This window comes from Gopherus flavomarginatus, chromosome 9 (genome assembly GCF_025201925.1).
Source record: "Gopherus flavomarginatus isolate rGopFla2 chromosome 9, rGopFla2.mat.asm, whole genome shotgun sequence".
Taxonomy (NCBI): domain Eukaryota; kingdom Metazoa; phylum Chordata; order Testudines; family Testudinidae; genus Gopherus; species Gopherus flavomarginatus.
The window spans coordinates 44511304-44531764 of NC_066625.1; the positions used below are offsets into that span (position 1 = coordinate 44511304).

At 50.7% G+C, this 20461-nt stretch overlaps 1 non-coding gene across 1 annotated transcript; it reads right to left on the reverse strand.

Moving 5' to 3' along the window:
• Positions 1–19912: 19912 nt before the first annotated feature.
• TRNAF-GAA (transfer RNA phenylalanine (anticodon GAA)) lies at positions 19913–19985 on the reverse strand. Its single transcript has one exon. It is a non-coding gene; the product is annotated as a tRNA-Phe (tRNA).
• Between the last annotated feature and the right edge of the window lie 476 nt (positions 19986–20461).

The window sequence follows — 20461 nt, forward strand, 5'->3', positions numbered from 1 at the left end:
AGATTCAGAGCTAGATGGACCTTTGGTCTAGCCCAGTGTGACTGTTTCTATGGTTTAAATTACACTCGCACTGAGGATAGAGTTACTGAAAGTTGAGGAGTTAGGAGCTGATAGATCAGTAGTCCAGTCCCTTCGCAGATGACCCCCTCCCTCTGGGACAGGGGCAGGTCTGAGCTCTCACACCAAATGCTTTTTGTGGCTGCCAGAATCAGTGGGCAGCTCGTTTAGTTTATGCCGAGGTTTGAGTCCTGCTTTGTGCACCGTGTTTGAGAATGAAAATCCTAAACTGCCCTTTGAAATAACGAATGCAGCAGGACGTGTCATTGTCCCTGCCCCAAAGCAGACAGACCAATGGAGTAATGCCATGAGTCCAGGGTAATATTCCCGTGCGGTTTTACCGTTTCCACTTGCTAAACTCCCTCCCATACTGAGCCTGAGGTGAGACACGAACACTGCAACTTTACTGCAGCCCAAGATGCATGATCCTGATCAATCCGACACGGGCCAGCCATGGGTGTTTCATTGCACTAAAGACGTAGCCTAATGTCATGTCTACGCTGCGATTAACACACCCAAGGCACCCGTTTCAAAGCCCGGCCAGCTGACTGAGGGTTATGGGGCTTGGACTGCAAGACTATAAAATTACAGTGCAGACATATGGACTTGAGCCCAACCTCTGAGACCCCACGAGGAGTGAGGGTTTCCAAACCCAGGCTTCAGTGTGAACACAAATATCTGCACCACAGTTTTTAGCCCCACACCTTTAACTCCATGAGCCCAAGTCAGATGACCCAGGCCAGCCATGCTGCCATCTTTATCCCAGGAGAGATGGACTCTAAGGGTACGTCTCCACTGCAATGTCAGCCCGGGTGCGGCACGCTGTGCTCAGAGCAGCACCTGGAAGCCCCATAGTCACCGCTCTCATATAATGATGATACGGTTTGTACAAAGTCTGCCTGGTGAGGTATCATTTCAAAAGTCTTGGTTTGTTGAACCTTAATATCGTGTTGGACTGTGTGTGTAGCATTGGTTGGGAAGTTATGAAGTTTTGTTCTGTGTGAGTTACTGAAATATTTTATGAGGTTGGGAAATGCCCACCACCAGCCTGTCAGGTGTGACAATGGAGAAATCAGACTCACTGCTGGCCCATTACAGGGATCCACACTCCCAAGGACTATCCCAGGAACCGTGTACAATGCAGACTTCTCCGAGATAGCACAGAGACAGTGGACACTGCTTGACTCATATCGTAGCAAAGGTACTTCCTAGCAAGTTGGAAGAAACTATGAAAGAAGGGTAGAGGCATCATGAGTTGGCCTCTCTCACCCACAACTCAACACCTGTAAACACATCTGGTGGACAAACACTGAACTGAAATAATTCAGAAATCAGAAGAGAAGAATAATAATACATTCAAATCAAAGTCCCGAAACAGACTAGTATTGGTTTTTCAGCAGAAAATTTTCAGTTTGGGGAATTTTCTTTTCCCAGTCAGACTTTGCCAAGGGAAGCAGGGAGAAAATGTTTGAGTTGCCTCCTTCAGAACAGCTTGGCCTAGACACCAGTTCTGGTTCACTGTTGTGGCCTTACTCAGGATGGGGGTATTTTAATTATTTGGGAAGGTCCCACGTTGTTTGGGGGAGATTATGAGGTTGTTACCTTTTGAGATAAAAACTAAGCAATACAGGACTAGAGAATTTTTTTTAAAAATGTAGGATTTAGACATTTTATTTAAAGCAAGGGGGGATTGGAGTTTCAGGGAAGGTTTTTGTTTGCAAGAAGCAACATTGTTTGATCTGTCATTGTACCAAAGGGAGAGATGGTTGTCTATAAAGGAGGGGTGAAGATTAAATACATCCAATGAGGATGGGATTCAAGCCCATACACGTGCAGAGCACAATAGATTAGCAGTCCATCACCTTAACCACTCGGCCACCTCATCTGAGCTACTAGGGCAGGGATAGGAGGAGAAATCTAAGGCTGGCAGTGATAGGGACACTAAGGAATTTTTAAATACTAAGCAGAAGCAGGGTCTGAATGAGCTCCCCCCTCACGTCTACAGATGAGCTGGGGAAAGACTTCAGGAACAGACCGTGTTTGCATAGACACATCTACTGTGCCTAGATATGCAGAATGATGGGGCCACTTTCCCAAAATGAACAGTTTTGATGGTGTTGGGTTACAAATCACTTTCGGATTGAGTGGAATGAAATGTTATTCTCCTTCCTGTATGAGTGCAGGGCAGAGAACATACCTAGTCCATCCTCACTGAGGGGTAGGTGAGTGAAGAATGCCTTTTATTCGACTGTATAGAAGCAATTCAGGATGTCACCCTAAACCAGTGGTCCCCAAACTTTTCACATTGTGCTTTCTTATCTGTGTCTGCGGCCCCTCGAAAGCAGCGGTCGAGAACCAGGGCTGGGAGTGGGGCCGTTGCTTGCTGGGGAGAGGGGTGCAGAAACAGGTAAGGGGGTCGCAGCTAGGCCAGGGGCTCAGGTTGAGGGTAGGGTGGGTGAAGAACTGGGACAGAGTGGGACTGAGTGGTGCTCCCTCCCTGCCTTCCATGGGGGCTGGTTAGGGCCCTGAGGTGCCCCCATGAACGTTCCTCTGTGCCACCATAGGAGTTATGCCCCACATATTGGGGACCGCTGCCCTAAACTGACCCCTAGTCACTAAGCAGGGGCTAGTGATGCTAAAGCCCAGGGACAGGGAGCTTTGCCAGAGTGAAGCCTGCAGGTCACATCATGGGGGGTGGACACATGCTCCGTGCTCTGGAACAGTTCTGAGCCAAACCCAGGCAGAGTCGTCATCAGTGTGACACCCCCCAGGGGACGCTATCACTAGGGGAAGCCTCCTTGCCCTCAGTCCTCCTAGGACTGTCCTTGGACTTTTCAGCACCCCTGTTCCACACCAGGAGCTTCCTGTAGTGAGTCACCTTAGCAGGACATCTGGGAAAGCCTTACACCCCTCACCCCAAAGGGGAGTCATGCACCCCCAACGTCCGCAATCACCAGTGACTCTCAGCCAGAGTTGTAAAACCAAAGGTTTATTAGTGGTCTGGAATCCAGCCTGGGAAAGTTCTGTGTTAGCACAGGAGGCAGGAAGATTCAGCAACATCCATCTTGGGCAGACCCAGAACTCAGATCCTGGGCTCTCCCGTCGAGTCCCCAAACCAGCAGATTCCTTGCTTCCAACAGCCCAACTCAGCCAGGTCTTTTGTCCTTTGTTCTGTTTCCCAGGCAACCTGCTCACCTGGCCTCCAGCTCTTTCTTTGTTCTCTGAAGGACATAAATCCACACTGTGTAGAGCGCAAGCATAGGAGTCTTTTACACATAGCACTGGCGGAGTGTCCCCTTGCTTATTAGGCTCAGAGACACTGCAAATTAATTGAATACAATAGAATATATATATTTTCCACAGGTGGGGGAAAGCGATGGGGTAGGCAGTTCCACACCCCGGGATAGGTTTTGTAGCAAGACAAAATAAGCACATTAGCCAATGGTTAACAGGTCACATAATGCCTCCACCCATGGTCTCAAGTTAGCAAGTTAACATTTCATTAATACTTTGATAAAATGTTATTAGTATAAAATATATATGTTGAATTCTAATTTGGGGTCCATAAGAATGGAGCAACTCCTTTGATTGTCTAACAGGTACATTCCTAGGCGTTAAACCAAAGAAACAGTGAAAATATATGGCAATAAAGATTGTTTTCTGTGTGTCTGAAGGCAAGGCATTGGTCCTTGGGAAGGGAGGTGGAAGGATGCCATATCTTATACTAAGATGTGCCAACTCTTCATAAACTCAAGCCTGGATCTGTGGAAAGAACATCTCCCTACAGAAGAAACAAACACAATAAAAACGGGGATTCTTTGTTCAATATGCAACTTTGAATAAGACACAATTATTTAGTTCTTAGCTCCAACACCTGGCAATTTGCTGACCAGGCCTATTTTAGCAAGCAAGGTTTTCTGTTTACCCAGCTTTCTCTTAGCTGGTCACTATTTGCTAGGCCTCTGGTCCCTTGACCATATTCTGGACTTTGGGTCTGGAAAAGAGCTGGCACAATCCATAGACCAGGTTGTTCTATAAAATGCACATGGATTTTAACCCTTCACATCCAGTAATGGCAAAGTTCTTGGTTCAGGCTTGTAGCAGTGATGGAATAAACTGCAGGTTCACATCAAGTCTCTGGAGTCCATCCACAGCTGGGATGGGTCATTCAGTCCTTTGTATAGACCTTCAGTTTGTAGCAAAGTCCCTCCAGAGGTATGAAGCAGGGCTGAAGACAAGATGAAGATGACGCATCAGCCTTATATAGTCTCTTGCAGTGTGGTCTTTGCTTTCTTTGTCCCAAGGACACTCTATCCAGTACATGGCACAGAAAAACCTTGGAATTCAAAACACCCTTAACAAATTGGAGATTTGATCTTTTTGAGCCAAACTCCATGGTTGGGCCCCTCTCTCTAGACAGAACTGAAGTGAAACCCCAGAGCCAAACACTCCTCCTGGGAAGTGCGCTCTGAACTTGAATGGTCAGATGCTGCTTAGTACTGTCAGAGCAGCTTTTGCTGGGGGATTTTCCCAGCACTTTCCAATAGCGGGAAAGTAGGAAATCCCCATTTGACTGCTGGGGACAGAGCCCTAGAGTGGGGAGTAACTTGCCCAAAGTCCCCCAGGAAAAGGAAAACAACCAGCAGTGGAACCAATAGGAAACCCAGCAATGGAACTCAGGAGTCCTAGGGGTGTGCTAGGGTGACGAGATGTCCCGATTTTATAGGGACAGTCTGAATTTTGGGGTCTTTTTCTTATCTAGAATCCTATTACCTCCCACCCCCTGTCCCAATTTTTCACACTTGCTGTCTGGTCACCGTAGGGTGTGCACATGTGTGGGTCCCAGCTGCTCTCTGCCCCCCTCATTGAAGCACATGTGCAGGGTTACTGCCCTGGGAAATGCAGGGCACCAGTAGACATGGGGTTGGCTGGAGGTAGGGTCTGGCTGCAGGGAGGGCAAGTGGTTCAGCACTGGCTGGCTTCAGGCAGGGGGGTGCATCAGGGGTTGGCTGGAGACAGGGCAGGGGATGCTGGGCTGGCTGCAGACAGGGGGTGCCGGGCTGATGCAGGCTGGGGGTGTGTGGGAACTGGCTGGCTTTGGGCAGGGCCACAGGGGGGTGTGGCAGGAGTTGGCTGGAGACAGGGCAAGGGGTGTGTCAGGGGCTGGCTGTGGGGCTGGTGGCAGGCAGGGCAGAGAGGACGTGGCAGGTGCGGGCAGGGCAGAGGGTGCAAGTCTGGCTGCAGACAGGGGCTGGCTCTGGGCAGGCAGGGCAGGGGGTGCAGGGCTGGCTGCAGGCCGGGAATGGGGCAGGGCCGATGAAAGGATGTTTCACGCCCTAGGCAAAACTTCCACCTTGGGCCCTCCTCCCCCGTGCCCCCACCCTGAGGTGCCCCATCTGTGGCAGCTTTCCCCTTCCACCCTGAGGCGCCCCTCTTTTGGCAACTCCCCTGCTCTGCCCTGCAGCACCCCCCTTGCCCCAGCTCACCCCTGCTCCGAGCACGAGCACCCCGAGCACGCCGTGGCCGCTTCACTTCTCCTGCCTCCCAGGCTTGCGGCGCCTAAGCATGCCAGGCAGTCAAGCACCCTCTTCTGAGCCACAGCAGCCCTGACAGTTGACAATAGAGGCACCTTAACCCCTGAGTTCCTTCAATGTGTCCCCCTCCAGGGTCCAGCTCTGATCACCAGATTCTTGGGGTATGTCTACACTACCTGCCGAATCAGTGGGCAGCGATCGATCCAGCGGGGGTCGATATATCGTGTCTAGTGTAGATGCAACACACTGAGTGCTCTCCCCTCGACTGCTGTACTCCAGCTCAGTGAGAGACCCAGGCAGAGTCTACGGGGAGCTGCAACAGTCGACTCACCGTGACTGTGACATTATAAGTATAATCTAATATCTCATTGAAAGGTGACAGGGCCAGAAAGAGTTAATTAACTCACCTCACTGACTGACCTGACCCGTGGGTGAACCTTAAGAACTCGTTAGCAAGATATGTAAATGAACAGAGCTTTGAAATGCAAGTCTGCAGTGTTAGAGGTAGAAGGGGAGATGTTTGCTCAGGTCTTGTGATGTAAGCAAACGAGTCTTGTCTATTGCTATAGTTTTAATTCAAAGAACAAAAAAAGAATATTAACATTTATGATGATACTTGAGTGAAATAGTATTATTGTCTATGTGTCTCTTTGAAGGTTGTGGTAATCTGTATTTGAAATGTTTGATGGATAAATTACCCTGTACTAATTGCCAGGATGTTTGGAAGGAGAGTTAAGCCTATTGTTTTCTCAGGCCGAAAGGCTGCTGGAAATGTATAAGAACCTGGGACACTATTCTTCTTCATCTCAGATCTGCTTTTGGTTTCAAGAGGGGGAAACCTTAAGCCACAAGCATTGAAATCCCCAGTCATTGACTAAAGCCACCCTGAATATGGAAATTGGACTATAACCTAAGGACTTTTGGCAACTAAAAGCTCATCTCTGCTATGAATCTGAACCTCAAGAATTGAATTCAAGTCTATATGTCTATTGATCTTTTAACTAACCCTCTCTCTTTTTTCTTTTCTAATAAATTTTAGCTTAGTTAATAAGAATTGGCTATAGCATGTATTTTGGGTAAGATCTAAGTTATAATTGAACCTGGGTATGTGGCTGATCCTTTGGGATCGGAAGAACCTTTTCTTTTATATGTTGAAGTAAGATTTTCAGAAATCATCATCATATCTGACAGGTGTGTCTGGATGGAGGCCTGAGGCTGGGTACTTTAAGGGAACAGCATGGTTTAAACTTCTTAGTAACCAATGAGGCACTACAGAAGCTGTTTTGTGCTGGCTTGGTAAATCTAAGTATTGAAATAACCACCAGCATTTGGGATTTGTCTGCCCTGTTTTGTTTGCAGTTCACCCTGATCAAGTGACCTCAACTGGCTCCTACAGGCAGCACTGTCACACCTACATCCAGGCTGCAGTGGTCCGAGGGATCTTAGGGGCTTGGGGTGCACAGATAGCTATATCCAGGCCGTAGGGGTCCCTTAAGGTCTTAGAGCGTTTTGAGTGGGACACAGATACCAATCTCCAGGCTCTAGGGATCCCAGGAGGGCTTAGGGGGTTCGTCTTGGGCACACATACCTGCGTCTAGGCTGGAGAGGTTCCTGGGGGCTTAGGGGGGTTGTGGGGACCTCAGATAACTATGTCGAGGCTGGAGGGGTCCCATCGTGGCCTGGGGGTTTGTGGGGGGGGCACAGATACCTGCGTCCAGGCTGGAGGGGTTTTGGGGGTCTTAGGAGGGTTGTGGGAGCACAGATCCCTATGTCCATGCTGAAGGGGTCCTGTCGTGGCTTAAGGGATTCGTGGGGTCAGAGATACCTACGTCTAGGCTGTAGGGGTCCCGTGGGGGATTAGGTGTGTTGGGGGGGAACAGATACCTATGCCCCGATTGTAGGGGGCCCTGGGTAGATTTGGCGGTTTGTGGGGGTCACAGGTACAAACATCCATGCTGTAGGGGTCCCAAGTGTCTTTGTGGGGCTCTGGGGGTCACAGATACCTACCTACAGGCTGGAGGGGTCCTGTGGGTCTTAGGGGGTTTGTGGGGCATACAGATGCCTATATCTGGGCTTGTGGGTTCCCTGGGGGGCTTAGAGGTTTGTGGGGAGCACAGATACCTTTATCCAGACTAGATGGGTCCCAGTGGGACTGGGGATTGTGGGGGTCACAGATACCTATGTAAGCCAAAGTAGGATGAACTCTACCCTGACATCTGGTGGTGAATTATGGCGAGTGTGAAAAAAAATTTCAGGGGCTGTTTCTGTTTGCATAGACACACCCACCCCGCCTGACACGGCCACGGCAGCTTGGGATGGTTGCTTTGGCATCTGTGGTATCCCCAGTTTATTTGTTGTTGGGGCGTGAGATGTGGAGTGTTGTCACCCTGATTGTGTGGATGAGGAACTGTGAAACTGCTTTGAGACAGGGATTCTCACCATCAACTGAGTGGCACTCGCTAGACAAGGGAGTGTGCTCCTTGGATGAGCCAGAAACACTAATTGCACCTTTTTATCTTTTAACAGTTGAATAGCAGAGCTGATTTTTGATTTTTTTAGGAATTGAAGTTTCAGGTTCCTCACCTGAAACCACTAAAGAGCTGTGCCAGCTAGTGTGGGAGTCTGAAGCTATATTGCGGAGCAGAGTAACTGATGGAGAGAAGCAGTTTGTGGGATGGTTGGAGTGGCCCATGGAGTGAGATGAGCAGAGCAGTTTTTGGGGACAGCTGGAGCAGATCACAGGTCAGCTGGAGGAGCAGAGCAGCTGGTGTACTGAGGTGAGCAGTTAGTGAGGAAGGCGGAAGCAGAATCACAAGGAGAGGTGAGACAGTCGGCAGTGGACCATTAAGGTGCCCCTTTCTACCCAGGCTAGCAGGGGGAAAAGCCCTGCAGATAGACTCTTGAACTCTGGGGCTCGGGGTGATTTTGGGGTTGCTGGACTCTTGAAACATTTGAGGTATTGGACTTTGGAGTCTTGGGGTGCTTAGGGGATTGCTGTACTCAGGAGCCCAGGGAAAAGGACACTGCCTAGTTGAGATGTTTTCTCAATTTAATGCTATGTTGTTTATCTCATGTTATTAAACATTTTCTGCTACACTCAGACTCTGTGCTTGCGAGAGGGGAAGTATTGTCTCTTTGAGGCACCTAGGGGTGCATATGGAAATTTTTCCCAAGTCACTGGGTGAGGGCTCGAGCTGGTTTCCATTACGTTGTAGGGAAGGGACCCCTATGTATTAAACCAGTCCTTGCTGCTGTCAATTCAGCCTGGCAGAGGGGTTCCACCTACGTCCAGGCTGTAAGGGTCCCTGGGGGGCTCAGGGGTTTGGTGGGGGGCACAGATACCTACGTCCAGGCTGCAGGGGTCCCGGAGGAGCTTAGGGGGTGTCACGGAGTGTGGTGGAATCCAGCCCTGCACCCCTCTTCCTGGGACACACAGTGACTCAGCCAGCCAGTAAAACAAAAGGTTTTTTTAGCCAACAGGAACAAAAGATACAGCACAGCTTTTGGGCACAACCAGGACCCCTCAATCGAGTCCATCTGGGGGTTCAGGAAGCTTAGTTCCCAGTTTGGGTTTCTCTGAATTCCAGCAACCCAGCTCCAAACCGAAACTGAACTAACTCCCTCCAGCTGGCCCCTTCCTGTGTCCAGCTTCCCGGGCAAAGGTTCTGACCCCCTCCCCCCTGCCTAGCTTGAGTTACAGGCTTAGGCCCTGTCCCTCACCTAAAGTCACCCCCTGCTCTCCCATCCACCACATAGACAGTCCCTTCTCCATCACAGTAATGCCCAGAGCATTTCCTGCATGGAGCAACAGTGACACCGTGTGGCCATGCAGGGTAATGCATAGAGCATCACACCTACGTAGAGGCTGTAGAGATCCCTGGGGGCTAGGGGTCATGGGAGGTACAGATAGCTACGTCCAGGCTGGAGGCATTCTGGGGGGTTTAAGGGGGTTCATAGCATCGCAGATACCTACTTCGAGGCTGTAGGAGTCCCAGGGGGGCTGTGGGGGTACACATACTTATATCAAGGCTGGAGGGCTCCCGCGGGATATAGGGGATTTGTGGGGGGCACAGATACCTAGGTCCAGGCTGTCGGTGTCCTGGGGAGATTATGCGGTTCACTGGGGGCTCAGATACATCCAGGCTGGTTGTTTCCCGAGGAGCTTAGGGGGTTCGTGGTGTGCTCAAACACCTGTGTCCAGGCTGTAGGGACCCCTGGGGGCTTAGGGGGTTCGTGGGAGTCACAGGTAGGTACGTCCAGGCTGAAGAGGTCGCTGGGGCATTTAGGGGCATTGTGGGAGCACAGATACCTGTGTCCAGGCTAAAGGGGTAATAGGGGTACTTAGGGGATCAGGGCAGACACAGATACCTAGTCCAGGGTCTAGGGGTCCCGAGGGGATTGGGGGTTGAGGGGGGAAGAGATACCTACATCCTAGCTTCAGGGGTTCTGGGTGGTTTAGGAGGTTCGTTGGAGTCACAGATACCTACGTCCAGGCTGTAGGGGTTCCTGGGGCGTTAGGGTGTTTCTGGGCGTCACAGATACCTACATGCAGACTGGAGGGGTCCTGGAGGGCTTAGGAGATTTATCGGGAGCATAGATACCAACATCCTGGCTGTAAAGGTCCCTGGGGAGCTTTACAGGTTTGTGGGGGGCACAGGTACCTACGTCCAGGCTGTAGGGGTTCCCGTGGCAATTAGGGGGGTTATGGGGGGCACAGATACCAACGTCCTGGCTGTAGATGTTCCTGGGGCACATAGATCAGCTGCGGTCGCACATAACCCTGCATCCAGGATGTCGGGGTCCCATGGGGGATTAGGGGGTTCGTGGGGAGCTCAAATAACTACGTCCAGGTTGGAGATGTCCTGGGAAGGATTAGGGAGTTTCTGGGGTGCACAAATACCTATCTCCAGGCTGTAGGGGTCCCTGTGGGCCTTAAGGGTTTGTGGGGTACAGAGATAACTATCTCCCATCTTTAGAGGTCTCTGGAGAGGCTTAGATGGTTTGTGGGAGGGGCAAATAACTACGTCCAGGCTAGAGGGATGGCTGGGGGGCTTATAGGGTTTGTGGGTGGCACAGATACCTACATCCAGGCTAGAGGGGTGGTTGGGGGCGGTTGTGGGAGCACAGATACCTAACTTCAGGCTATAGGGGTCCCAGGGTTGCTTAGAGGTCGGAGCGGGCACAGATACCTAAGTCCAGGCTGTAGAGGTCCCAAGGGGATTGGGGGTTCTGGGTGGCAGATATACTTACGTCCAAACTGGAAGTCTCCCTGGGGGTTTAGTGCATTTGTGGGGGTCTCAGATACCTACGTCCAGGCTGTAGGGGTCCCGGGGGGCCTTAGGGGATCGTGGGGAGCACAGATACCTAACTTCAGGCTATAGGGTCCCAGGGGTGCTTAGGAGGTGGGGAGCACAGATACCTATGTCCAGCCTGTAGGGGTCCCCTGGGGGGTTTAGGGTGTTGTGGGGGTAAATATACCTACATCCTGGCTGAAGGAGATCTCAGGGGGTTCGTGTGGGTCAGAGATACCTACGTCCAGGCTGTAGGGGTCCTTGGGGGGCTTAGGGGGGTTCTGGAGGTCACAGATACCTCCGTGCAGACTAGACAGGTCCCGGGGGGATTAGGAGGTTTATGGGGTGCACAGATGACAACTTCCATGCTGTACTGGTCCCTGGGGGGCTTAAGGGGTTGTGGGGGGCACAGATATCTATGTCAAGGCTGGAGGGGTCCCTGGAGGACTTAGCGGTTCATGGGGGCACAGATACCGACGTCCAGCTGAGCTTTTCCCTGGGAGCAGCCTGAGCGCAGCTGCCATCAGCTGTTTGCTGGGCAGGCTCCGCTCAGCTGCTCCCCCTCCCTGCTCCTGCGGGAGCTGAGTACTCCCCTCCCCAAACAGCCTCAGGGGTCGGGGTGGGCGGGGGGGGTGTGGGTCCAGCAGCAGCACAGCCCGCCCCGCTCCCTGGGGCTGCCCCCCACCTCTCAGGCTGATGGCTCTGCCCTGGCCTCCGCGTGAATCACTGCTCCCTGCCTGCCAGGTTCAGCTCCGGCTACAGCAACATCGGGTGCCCCAGGGAGCCTAGCTAGGCTGGGGCTGGGGGCAGTGGGAGGATGGGGGGAGGATAATCTCCAGATACCGGCAGAGGCGGGTGGGAGGAGAAGAGCTGAGCTGGAGTGGGGGAAGAGAAGCCCCGGGCCCCTGCAGGAGCTGCAGTGGGATGGAGAAGAGCCAAGCTGGGGTAGGGGAGGTGGAGGGAGAAGCCCAGACGCCAGCAGGAGCTGCACTAGGGGATGGTGAAGGAGGAGAGGAGCCACCCTGGGGCAGGGAGGAGAAGCCCTGGACCCTGGCAGAAGATGTGGGGCTGAAGTCCCTGCCTCCGGAGCCCCAGCCACCTTAGTGGCAAAAGGGTCAGGGCTTCAGCCTTGCAACCACTCTGTGTGGAGCTGGCCTGAGCCCCTCTCGATCCCATCCCCCCTATGGAGCTGGCTCCCACTCTCCGGCTGTGGAGAAATTCAGCCCCAATCCCCCCATGTTGGGATCTCCATTTCCCCCACTGTCACCCAGCCATGAATGGATTTAGCCCAGGAGGCAGGATCAGCATTGGCCCCATTTGGCAGGTGGGCTCTAGGGCACAGAGAGGTGCAGTGACTTTCCCAAGGCTAAGCAGGGAGTCTGTGGCAAAGCAGAGACTCAAACCCAGAACACCTGAGCCTGAGTCCTATGCCTTAACCACAAGGCAACCTTCCCACCGAAGGAGAGGGAACCTCCTCTGCTACTTTGAGTCTGTGGGTGGGAGCAGCCACTAGACAGAGCTGCCAGGAGGTTCGGGGGTGGATAGATGGGGAGGTGATTAGTGGGTCTGGGGGTCTCTGGAGGGGATGGTCATGGGACAAGGAGTAGGGGGGTTGGATGGGTTGAGGGCTTGGGGAGTGCCTGTCGGGGGGTGGAGCGGGGTTGGGGCAGACAAGGAGCAGAGGGAGTTGGATGGGTCGGGAGTTCTAGGAGTCCTGTCAGGGGGCAGGGAGCGGTTGGATAGGAGTGGGAGTTCCGGGGGTCTATCTGGGGGCAGGGGTGTAGATAAGAGTCAGGGGGACAGGTAGGGGGCAGGCTCCTAGAGAGGCAGTTACCGGAGGGGGGGTCTCAGGAGGGGGACCAAACCCTGGGATAGGCTTTGCAGCAAGACAAGATAGCACAGTAGCCAATGGTTAACAGGTTACATAATGCCTACACCCTTGGTCTCAAGTTAGTAAGTTAACATTTCATTAACACTTTGATAAAATGTTATTAGTATAAAATATATATGTTGAATTCTGATTTGGGGTCCATAGGAATGGAGCAACTCCTTTGATTGTCCAACAGGTAGTTGGACCAACAGGGGTTAAAGCAAAGAAACAGTGAAAGTATATGGCAATAAAGATTGTTTTCTGTGTGTCTGAAGGCAAGGCATTGGTCCTTGGGAAGGGAGGTGGAAGGATGCCATATCTTACACTGACATGTGCCAATTTTTCATAAACTCAGGGTTGGATTTCTGGGAAGAACGTCTCCCTACAGAAGAGACTGACACAATATGAACAAGGATTCTTTGTTCAATCTGCAATTCTGAATAAGACATAATGATTTAGTTCTTAGCTCCAACACCTGGCAATTTGCTGACCAAGCCTATCTTAGCAAACAAGGCTTCTGTTAACCCAGCTTTCTTTTAGCTGGTCACTATTTGCTAGGTTTCTCGTCCCTTGACCCTACTCTGAACTTTGGGTCTGGAAAAGAGCTGGCACAAACCATGCACCAGGTTGTTATATAATATGCACATGAATTTTAACCCTTCACGTACAGTAATGGCAAAGTTCTTGGTTCAGGCTTGTAGCAGTGATGGAATAAACTGCAGGTTCAAATCAAGTCTCGAGTCCATCCACAGCTGGGATGGGTCATTCAGTCCTTTGTATAGACCTTCAGTTTGTAGCAATGTCCCTCCAGAGGTATGAAGCAGGACTGAAGACAAGATGGAGACGAGGCATCAGCCTTTTATTGTCTCTTGCCATGTGGTCTTTGCTTTCTTTGTCCCAAGGAAACTCTATCCAGCACTTGGCATAGAAAAACCTTAGAGTTCTGTCCATAGGCAGGTCCCTGCATACCTTGCTGAATAACGAGGCGTATCTGCCTTCTCTCAATGGGTCGATTGTATAGCTGATGATTCTTAATGGGCCATCAGGCAGGCTAGGCAGAGCTGACACCAACTTGTCTGACTGGGGTGTTCCCCAGAAACAGAGCACAAGTTTGAAATAGGGACAGCGTAGAGCCAATATTCATAACATCAACTACAAAAATGATACACATCTAGAGATAGCATAATTATAATCAACCAAGCAGAACCTATCCATAGACCCCTTACAGAACAACCTTTCTACAATTTTGGTTGCAAATATAGAACAGTGGTTGCAACGGTGATCTATACAGTTACAGATTGTGTCAATAACGTCACAGGAGGTGACATGGCGTCAGTGAGACTGATACTGGAATACTGCCTCCAGTTTTAGTGACCTCATTTGAAACAGATGTTGTGAAATTGGAGCTGGGGCAGCAAAGAGCCACCAAATGTTCTGAGGGCTGGAGAAAAATGACTTCTAGTGAGCTATTGAAAGAGCTCAACCTTTTTAGATTCTCAAAAGAAGATTGAAAGGTTATTTCATTGAAGTGTTGAAATGCCTTAATGGAGAAAAATGATTGGGTGTTAAAGGGCTCTTTAATCAAGCAGAGAAAGACATAACAAGACCCAATGATTGGAAGATGAAAAGAGACAAATTCATGTTACAACTAAGCCCCAAATAGTCAACAGTGAGGATGATTCACCACAGGAACAAGCTACCAAGGAAAGTGGTGGATTCAGCATCTCCTGATGTCATTCAATGAAGACTAGATGCCTTTCTGGAATGTGTTTTCCCCAAAAGTAGCTATTGTGTCATACAGGAGGCCTGTGATATGCAGGGGGTCAGGTCAGATGCTGTAATGGTCTCTTCTGGCCATAAAGTCGACTAATTTCTGAAAAACTGAGTGTAGCATTGGCAGCAGCGTCTGATGTTTTCCTGTCTAGCCGGCTTGCTGCCTAGAACGAATGCTCCTTGAGTGGGGTGATCCACAGGGAGTAGCTCAAACAGGAGATGATTTTGTTTTGCAACAAAATACTTTTGCAAAGAACTTTCATCCCACTTGTTATGATTTTGAGAAACAAACCGGTTTAGTCTGAATGGGATTTTCTGACAAAAACGATTTCAATGAAATTTCCCCACCATCTCGATTCCTGGGCTCTATCCCTACCTCTAGGGGAGAGGGGGACGGTTTGTCACTTAGAACAGGAGTCAGGACCAGTGGCTTCTCTTTCTGGCTCTGCTACCACCCTTCTGTGTGTGCCCTTGGGTAGGTCACTTCCCTTCTCTGTACCTCAGGCTCCTCCCCATCTGTTCAATGAGAACAGGGACAGTTCTCAAACTTTGGGCAGTCGTGAGCCTGAGTGAGATAAGGGGTGTTTAAGCCCTGTGTGAAGGAGAAAAGGGAGTTTCACAGTGTTTAGCATCAAGGAATTCTAAAGTTTGCTAAAGTGTCTAGTCTGCGGAAACAAGAAATGGTCAGGGCCTAACTTTTTTAAAGCCCATTCAGGGATGTGAGTCCCTGTCCTTTAGGTACCTGGGGTTCTTTGCCAGCAAGAGAGATGAGGTTCCTGCCTCCATTTTTGTGTCCTAAACAAACCAGGTGTTGTGCCCTAGTTCTCGTCTGAGATCCCTGAAAAAGAACATCTTCCCATCCATGAACAAGACAGGACCTAACATGCTAGTTACATTTTAATAACACAAAAGCCTCCTCAAACCCGGTGTCACAATCACTGGAATGATTTTGCCTTGATATTTTACCGGCCGAAGACACAAAGCGAGTCAAATTACAGTTTCTGTTCGGAGTCAGTGCACACACAGGAATCTGGAGGCTTTTCATTCCTTCGGTTCTGCTGCCATTTCATTTCTGTCCTCTTCCAAGATTTATCATTGTGTAAAGCAATGTTTGTCCTTGGGAGTGTCCCCTCTGGTCCTGCCTGCCGCCTATGGGCAATTTAAAAGGGCTCAGAGATCCCTGCCACCACCGCTACCAGCAGAAGGGGGCTAAGGCAGTTTCCTGCTCGCCCTCGCTCCGTGTGGCACGCCACCCTCGGAAGCAGCTGGCAGGTCACTGCAGCCCTTGGGGTGTGGGGGGGTCTCCCCGAGTGCCAACTCTGCCTACTGTGGCAATGGGAGCTGTGGGGTGGAGTCAGCTGGCAGCGGTGCACAGAGACACTCCCAGCCCTCCTGCTTAGAGGCTGCTTCCAGAGAGGGGTGCGGGTGGTTTTTGGGAAATGCCCTAGGTAAATGCTGCACCCCTCACCCTCTCCTGCACCTCTCACACCCTGCTCCAACTCAAACCCCATATCCGCACCCAAACTCTCTCCAAGACGCTGCCCACCACACCCACTCCTGCACACCAACCCTCTGACTGAGCCCAGACCCTGCACTCAAAGTCTTTCCTAGAGCCCAACCCCCCTTCCTCCCACACCCAAACTCCCTCCCAGAGCCTCACACAGGTGTAGGGTGGGGCAGGACTTGGTCCCATTCTGGGAACCAACAAAAATTATACAAACCTCCCACCCCTGTCCAGCCCAACCTTCTGCTGATGCACCTCAGCCCACACCCGTGCAGGGTTTGAAGCTTTCATTGCTTAAATGCCAGGACACTGAGGGATTTCAGCTCCACTTTGCCCAGAGGGAACCTTCACCCCACTCCCAACCAGGTTCTTGTCCATGGGATCACTGTAGGGGGGCTGGGTCCCTCTGGGTCTTTTCTCTCTCTAGGACAGGCCAGGGTGCAATAACTGGGTCATCTGAGCACCCAGGACTTTTTGTGGGGCTGCCATTCCCCTTCCCCTTCTGTGGTCCCATTTGTCACTGACTCCAGCCTTTCTTCTATCCATCGTCAGCACCATCTCAAGCCAGCTGCACCCGCCTCAAAAAGGCAGTGTCCCCTGGTGGGTGTAAATCACTGACCTCTCTCCTCTCAGAGCACTGACTGCCCCTCTGTTTCCTTGCCTTTCGGGCTGTGCAGATGGGACGTTTCCCTCCAGTGCTGGAGGATTCGCCTCTCTCATCTACCATTGTCCCAAGCAGCACAGCGGGTGGGAATCTTAAACATACTGAGGTGACTTAGGAGCAAACCCCTCCCCACCCCACCCCACCCCCGACCTTCCATGCAATTGACACTTGCCCCTCACTGAGCAGGATTGAAACTTGGCCAGGGAGATGCTGGGTCACATCCGAGATGGGTATGAGCAAAGCTGTAGTGTGAAAAAGCAAACCTGAAGATTGAACCCAGGGCCTCATACATGCAAAGCATGGGCTCTACCACTGAGCTATATCCCCACCATTTGCAAGTCCCTGCTCTGACTGCCAAACCTGCTGTCCTGGAGGTTGGTGGTTCATGGGAACACTTTGCAGCAGGGCCAGATTCTACACAGCAGAGGAGGAGAGAGAGTGCATGCCCTGGACTCAGGGTGCAGAGGTACAAGGATCAGCCCTCACAGTGCATTGGCTGGATGCAGGGGTGAAAGTAACTTACAGGACTTACTGGTACTGTGGGAGTCCTGAGGGGGTGTGGCCTCATCCAGAAGAGGAGTGGCCTCTCAAGAGTTAAAGGCCCTGGGAAACCAGCTGTGGCTGGGAGACCCAGAACCTTTAAATTAACCAAGGGCTCCCAGCTGCAGAGCTGGCTGGGAGCCCCCTGGGGCTCAAGGGCAAATTAAAGGGCCTGGGGCTCTGGCCGCCAGGGGGAACCCCGAGCTCTGCGGGGCCAGGGCAGAGATTTAAAGGGCCCAGAGCTCCTGCCACTGAAGGGAGCCCCAAGACCTTTAAATCCTGGCCCCAGCCCGGCCACCAGAACCGCAGTCATGATTCAAAGGACTCTGGGCTGCTCGGAGCAACGGGGAGCTCTGAGCCCTTTAAATCTCAACCGCAGCCGGGATTTAAAGGGCTCTGGGCTGTCTTCAGCAGGAGGGAGGGAGCCTGGCAGCACCACATAATGTAGCAGGTGATAGCTAACCCAGGTGATGCACATGACCCCACACATGCCCTCTGCAAGTGTTGTCTCTGAAATTAGGAAAAATCACAAGTTCAGGGCACAGCTGCACACCCAGAAGAAAGCCCAGCACAACACACCCAGGGTGAAGGGGGTGCTAAAGTCTGGCATGAAACCAGAAGCCTTTAGATCTTCAATCCAATGCACTCCCAGTTGAGCTACTTTGGCAAGGACCAGGCCCACCAGGAAGGCTTAATACACGAGTCGCAGCACATGCTGGGAAGATTTAAATCTGGGTGTCACAAAGCAGGAGCCAAGCAGTGGACTTAGCCTGGAGGGGCAGGCTGGGGTTTCCTATATCCCATTCACTCAAGCCAGCACCTGCCCCCTCACAAGCTGTCACTGGCACCCCCAGGTCAGCAAGAAAGGAGCAACGGTTCTCACTGGAACAATTCCTCTCGCAGGCTTCTCCCAAGCCTAAAACAGAAAACCATCTTGCCAGAAAGCAGCCTACTCGTGTCATAGTATAATTCCCAAATCTGGACCTTAGCGTCCAGGATATGGGTACTAGCATAAAGTCCTCTAAGCTTAATTACCAGCTTAGTTTCTGTAGCGCTGCCAACAATCAGGAATTTCTAGGGACTGATACCCTCTGGTCCCCCCAAAACCTTCCCAGGGGACCCCAAGACCCAGATTCCTTGAGTCTCACAACAAAGGGAAATAAAGCATTCCCTCCCACCTCTTTATCTCCTCCCAGATCTTTCCTGCCTGGGTACACTAGGAGATACCATGATTCAATTCCTTGAAACACAACACAGAGAAATCAAGTTTCTCTCTCCCCTTCTCCCAGAGGCAATACAGATTCAAGTTCCGTGACTCTAACACAAAGGGGAAATTTACCTTTCCCTCCCTGCTTCCCCCTCACCCAGAGGCAATACAGATTCAAGCTGCGTGAATCTAACAAAGAGGAAATTTATCCTTCCCTTCTCCCCACCAGTTCCCTGGAATATACAGACTCAATTCCCTAGAGCCTCAACTGGGGAAACAAAATCAAATAGGTCTTAAAAAGCAAAACTTTTAATAAAAAAGAAAGAAAAAAAGTAAAAGGTTTATCTCTGCACTTTAGATGGTAAAAAGTTACAGGGTCTTTCAACTTATAAACAATAGAAAGAAACTTTCTCCAGCAGAAGCACAATTTAAGCTATTCCAGCAAGTACACATATGCAAATAGAAAAAAAAACAAATTAAAAGACTATGGCCGCCTTTTCTTACTTACAATTCTGAATAGATAAGAGACTGTAGCAGGGAGATTGGCAGAAACCTGGTTGCACCTCTAGCCCCGTTCAGGACCAGAGAGAACAAAGCCAAACCCAAAACCCACAAACAAAGGCTTCCCTCCACACGAGATTTGAAAGTATCTTGTCTTCTGATTGGTCCTCTGGTCAGGTGTTTGGGTCCCTGTTTGTTAACCCTTTACAGGTAAAAGAGACATTAACCCTTAACTTCTTTTCCTTCCACCCAGAACCCCACTTCTTTTCCTGGGCTGCAAGTAGCCATCCCTGGGATGCCAAGAGGCAGAAACAAGATTCTACCTCCCAGCAGCCAAATGCACTTCCATGGGTTCGACTGGCCTAATTCCTCCAGCTTCCCCAGGCTGACGCCAAGATATTTTCTCCACTGATATCACCACCCTCTATCATGCGGAGGTTGGGGTTATCCCAGGGACAGGCCAGTGGCAGAAGGAGAAGGCCTTGCTGGACAGCAAGGGGAGCTGGGAAAAGGAAGCCACTACGTTTCTGCCTGGTTTTCGGACTGAGGCCCTTTTGCAGATTAGGAAAATGTGAGAACCACCACACTATAGAAACTCCATCACAGTGCGCTGCCCTGCCCTGCCCTCAAATTCCCTGCACTTTGGTGGTGCTCACCCTGACACACACCGAGGGGAGAACCTGGAGAAAATGGTGGCAGCTCTTCGATGGGTCAGCTGGCAGAGCAGAGGACTGGAGCCAGCACTCAGGAAGTCATCCTTACATCCCCCTTGTGATTCCAGCTAGAGGGGGAGCTTCTTTTTCTTCCCCTTGCTGAGAAAGAGCAAGAGAAGAAAGAAAGTTCAGGAGAGCCAACTGGCTGCAGAAGCCAATGTTGCCTTTTCCCGCAACAAAGCCTGAAAGAAAGAACTTGCATTAGGTAAAGGGACTGCTTTGTTGCCAGGAAACAGCCCACAGCGGGATCAAAGAGGTTGCTGAAGCCTGGGATTGAACCACGGACCTTTAGATCTTCAATCTAACACTCTCCCAACTGAGCTACTTCAGCACTTGTAGGAGCCCATTTTGGGCTGCTGCTTCTCACCTTGAAGCTTATTCTCAACAAACCAGCTCTCCAATCATCACTGGCCAATGCAGGAAGGACAAAGCTTGCTATTTTATCACTCAGAAATGTCATCAACTAGTCTCTGGATCTATTGAATGCTGCACTTCAGTTCATGGGGGAAGGCGAGAGACATGACCTTTGAACAAAAGGGCTGTGGTTAACATCCTAACGCTGTCTCCTACTGTAACACTATTTAATAATGGCCAACCCTGTGCTGGTGACAGTTCCATTTCTAGGTGTTTGTACATTTCAGTTACTGTGAAAATTAAAAAGTTTCCATATGCTTAGAGGAAATGAATTTTTTTTTATTTTCTTATATATGGCATGAATAAATACAGATTTACACATCCTAGCATGAAAATGTATTGTCTTATATGATAAAGAAAATCATGCATCCAGATTGTGCATTGAAATCATGA